Source organism: Balaenoptera borealis (assembly GCF_965194805.1).
Source record: "Balaenoptera borealis genome assembly, chromosome: 1".
NCBI classification, from domain to species: Eukaryota; Metazoa; Chordata; class Mammalia; order Artiodactyla; family Balaenopteridae; genus Balaenoptera; species Balaenoptera borealis.
The window spans coordinates 75,108,844-75,114,454 of record NC_138860.1 but is presented as its reverse complement, the minus strand read 5'-3'; positions in this window follow the sequence as shown (position 1 = coordinate 75,114,454).

The following is a 5,611-nucleotide window of genomic DNA, read 5'->3' as shown; positions in this document are numbered from 1 at the left end:
AGAAAATATTTGCAGAGATTATAGTCAAAAAATTCCCTAACGTGGGAAAGGAAATAGCCACCCAAATCCAGGAAGCACAGAGAGTCCCATACAGGATAAACCCAAGGAGAAACACGCCGAGACACATCATAATCAAATTGGCAAAAATTAAAGACAAAGAAAAATTATTGAAAGCAGCAAGGGAAAAACGACAAATAACATACAAGGGAACTTCCATAAGATTAACAGCTGATTTCTCATCAGAAACTCTACAAGCCAGAAGGGAGTGGCATGATATACTTAAAGTGATGAAACGAAAGAACCTACAACCAAGATTACTCTACCCGGCAAGGATCTCATTCAGATTCAGTGGAGAAATCAAAAGCTCTACAGACAAGCAAAAGCTAAGAGAATTCAGCATCACCAAACCAACTCTACAATAAATGCTAAAGGAACTTCTCTAAGTGGGAAACACAAGAGAACAAAAGGACCTACAAAACCAAACCCAAAACAATTAAGAAAATGGTAATAGGAACATACATGTTAGAATTACCTTAAACGTGAATGGATTAAATGCTCCAACCAAAAGACACAGGCTTGCTGAATAGATACAAAAACAAGACCCATATATATGCTGTCTACAAGAGACCCACTCCAGACCTAGGGACATACAGACAGAAAGTGAGGGGATAGAAAAAGATATTCCTTGCAAATGGAAATCAAAAGAAAGCTGGAGTAGCAATACTCATATCAGATAAAATAGACTTTAAAATAATGTTACAAGAGACAAGGAAGGACAGTACATAATGATCAAGGGATCAATCCAAGAAGAAGATATAACAATTATAAATATATATGCACCGAACATAGGAGCACCTCAATACATAAGGCAACTGTTAACAGCTATAAAAGAGGAAATTGACAGTAACACAATAACAGTGGGGGACTTTAACACTTCACTTACACAAATGGACAGATCATCCAAACAGAAAATTAGTAAGGAAACACAAGCCTTAAATGACACAATAGACCAGATAGATTTAATTGATATTTATAAGACATTCCATCCAAAAACAGCAGATTACACTTTCTTCTCAAGTACGCATGGAACATTCTCAAGGATAGATCAAATCGTGGGTCACAAATCCAGCCTCAGTAAATTTAAGAAAATTGAAATCATATCAAGCATCTCTTCTGACCACAACGATATGAGATTAGAAATCAATTACAGGGAAAAAACATAAAAAACAGAACCACATGGAGGCTAAACAATATGTTACTAAATAACCAAGAGATCACTGAAGAAATCAAAGAGGAAATCAAAAAATACCTAGAGAAAAATGACAATGAAAACGCAATGATCCAAAACCTATGGTATGCAGCAAAAGCAGTTTTAAAAGGGAAGTTTATAGCTATACAAGCCTACCTCAAGAAACAAGAAAAATCTCAAATAAACAATCTAACCTTACACCTAAAGGAACTAGAGAAAGAAGAACAAACAAAACCCAAAGTTAGCAGAAGGAAAGAAATCATAAAGATCAGAGCAGAAATAAACGAAATTGAAACAAAGAAAACAATAGAAAAAATCAATAAAACTAAAAGCTGGTTCTTTGGGACGATAAACAAAATTGATAAACCATTAGCCAGACTCATCAAGAAAAAGAGGGATATGACTCAAATCAATAAAATTAGAAACGAAAAAGGAGAAGTTACAACAGAAATACACCACAGAAATACAAAGCATCCTAAGAGACTACTACAAGCAACTCTATGCCAATAAAATGGGCAACCTGGAAGAAATGGACAAATTCTTAGAAAAGTATAACTTTCCAAGACTGAACCAGGAAGAAATAGAAAATATGAACAGACAAATCACAAGTAATGAAATTGAAGCTGTGATTAAAAATATTCCAGCAAACAAAAGTCCCAGACCAGGTGGCTTCACAGGTGAATTCTATCTAACATTTAGAGAAGAGCTAACACCCATCCTTCTCAAAGTCTCCCAAAAAATTGCAGAGGAAGGAACACTACCAAACTCATTCTATGAGGCCACCATCACCCTGATACCAAAACCAGACAAAGATACTACGAAAAAAGAAAATTACAGACCAATATCACTGATGAATACAGATGCAAAAATCCTCAACAGAATACTAGCAAACAGAGTCCAACAACACATTGAAAGGATCATGCACCATGATTAAGTGGGATTTACTGTAAGGATGCAAGGATTATTCAATATATGCAAATAAATCAATGTGATACAACATATTAACAAATAGAAGAATAAAAACCATATGGTCATCTCAATAGGTGCAGAAAAAGCTTTTGACAAAATTCAACACCCATTTATGATAAAAACTCTCCAGAAAGTGGGCGTAAAGGGAACCTACCTCAACATAATAAAAGCCGTATACAGCAAACCCACAGCAAACATCATTCTCAATGGTGAAAAACGGAAAGCATTTCCTCTAAGATCAGAAACAAGACAAGGATGACCACTCTCACCACTATTATTCAACATAGTTTTGGAAGTCCTAGCCATGGCAATCAGAGAAGAAAAAGAAATAAAAGCAATAAAAATTGGAAAGAAGAAGTAAAACTGTCACTGTTTGCAGATGACATGACACCATACACAGAGAATCCTAAAGATGCCACCATAAAACTAGTAGAGCTAATCAATGAATTTGATAGAGTAGCAGGATACAAAATTAATGCACAGAAATCTCTTGCATTCCTATACACTAATGATGAAAAACCTGAAAGAGAAATTAAGGAAACACTCCCATTTACCATTGAAACAAAAAGAATAAAATACCTAGGAATAAACCTACCTAGGGAGACAAAAGACCTGTATGCAGGAAACTATAAGACACCGATGAAAAAAATTAAAGATGATACCAACAGATGGAAAGATATACCATATTCCTGGACTGGAAGAATCAATATTTTGAAAATGACTATACTACCCAAAGCAATCTACAGATTCAATGCAATCCCTATCAAATTACCAATGGCATTTTTTACGGAACTAGAACAAAAAGTCTTAAAATCTGTGTGGAGACACAAAAGACCCTGAATAGCCAAAGCAGTCTTGAGGGAAAAAAATGGAGCTGGAGGAATCAGACTCCCTGACTTCAGACTATACTACAAAGCTACAGTAATCAAGACAATATGGTACTGGCACAATAACAGAAATATAGATCAATGGAACAGGATAGAAAGCCCAGAGATAAACCCACACACCTATGGTCAATGACATGATGCACCTTAATCTATGACAAAGGAGGCAAGGGTACACAATGGAGAAAAGACAGTCTCTTCAATAAGTGGTGCTGGGAAAACTGGACAGCTACATGTAAAAGAATGAAATTAGAACACTCCCTAACACCATACACAAAACTAAACTAAAAATGGATTAGAGACCTAAATGTAAGTCTGGACACTATAAAACTCTTAGAGGAAAACATAGGAAGAACACTCTTTGACATAAATCACAGCAAGATCTTTTTTGATGCACCTCCTAGAGTAATGGAAATAAAAACAAAAATAAACAAATGGGACCAAATGAAACTTCAAAGCTTTTGCACAGCAAAGGAAACTATAAACAAGATGAAAAGACAACCCTCAGAATGGGAGAAAATATTTGCAAACGAATCAATGGACAAAGGATTAATCTCCAAATTATATAAACAGCTCATGAAGCTCAATATTAAAAAAACAAACAACCCAATCCAAAAATGGGCAGAAGACCTAAATAGACTTTTCTCCAAAGAAGACATACAGATGGCCAAGAAGCACATGAAAAGCTGCTCAACATCAGTAATTATTAGAGAAACGCAAATCAAAACTAAAATGAGGTATCACCTCACACCATTCAGAATGGGCATCTTCAGAAAATCTACAAACAACAAATGCTGGAGAGGGTGTGGAGAAAAGGGAACCCTCTTACACTGTTGGTGGGGATGTAAATTGATATAGCCACTATGGAGAACAGTATGGAGGTTCCTTAAAAAACTAAAAATAGAATTACCATATGACCCAGCAATCCCACTACTGGGCATATACCCAGAGAAAACCATAATTCAAAAAGACACATGCACCCCAATGTTCATTGCAGCACTATTTACAATAGCCAGGTCATGGAAGCAACCTAAATCCCCATTGACAGATAGATGGATAAAGAAGATTTGGTACATATATATAATGGAATATTACTCAGCTATAAAAAGGGAAGACATTGGGTCATTTGTAGAGACGTGGTTGGATGTAGAGGCTGTCATACAGAGTGAAGTAAGTCAGAAAGAGAAAAACAAATATCGTATATTAATTCATATATGTTGAACCTAGAAAAATGGTACAGATGAACCGGTTTGTACGGCAGAAATTGAGACACAGATGCAGAAAACAAACGTATGGACACCAAGGGGGGAAAGCAGCAGGGGGTGTGGGTGGGGGTGTGATGAATTGGGAGATTGGGATTGACATGTATATGTGATGTGTATAAAATGGATGACTAATAAGAACCTGCTGTATAAAATAAATAAATAAAATAAAATTCAAAAATTCAAAAAAAAAAACCAAAAAACAAAAAAATTATGGGTTTTCTATGTATTTGTTTCCAGAAAACTCCATGCTGCCAAAAGTATATCCACTACTACTTTTTAGATATGCCCCATCGTTAGGCCAAATTACTGCTACTTTAGGCACATCAGACTGCTGTAGTACCATGTCATTAAGCTTTCTATCACCCATTTTCTTCAATGATGGAATCTTAATTTCTAGATTTTTAGGGGCAATAATAAAAATCCACAAGTATATATCTACCGCAGTGCATGCCACACAGTACATGCTCCATAAATATTACTTAGCAGTCCATTCTTATTTCATATGGTTTTTAAGTCCATATCTTCAATTTGCTTTAATGTTAAGAGGCATGCCCCAAGTAAAAAATTGCTTACAGTCTAGTCATCCAAAGAGAATCAATAAAAATGAAAATTTTATATCTGCAGAGCTGAGAACTAGGCCACTATTACAGAAGTGCACCAAGATGTCACCTTTACAAGAGGAACGTTCCAAACTACCTTTCTCATACTTTACAACACTGCTAAAAGTCAGGAAGACATTTATGGAGGAGTTTCATAAGTTTACATTTTTGTACGCTCTCTGGTTTTACATTTAGAGAATAGCATCATTATCTGCCATTTAACTCTAAAGTATTCAACCCTGAACAAAACAATGATTGCCAATTTGTGCAACTGAAAAGAGGATAAACTCCAGAAAGAAGGCACAAGAGTCTCTCATTAGAGACTCATTAATGACTCGAATCAAACCACTTTCTGAGCCTCTGTTTCTTCATCAATTCAGTGGGCATAATGGTACCTACCTTACAGTGTTTTTGCAAAGATTGAATAAGATTATGCACTAACACGTGCCTAACATAGGATGCATAACTGTCAGCAACAGTTCTCATCCCCTTGCAACTTACCTTCCAGTCTTGATAGCTTGGAAAGCTAAAGAACTACATTTCTCAATTCCCTTTGCAGTAAAGTTTCTGAATGTGATTTGGGCTCCACCAGTGAGATGGATTTATATGAGTCTTTGATACAGAATGGAGTTACATAGAGAGACA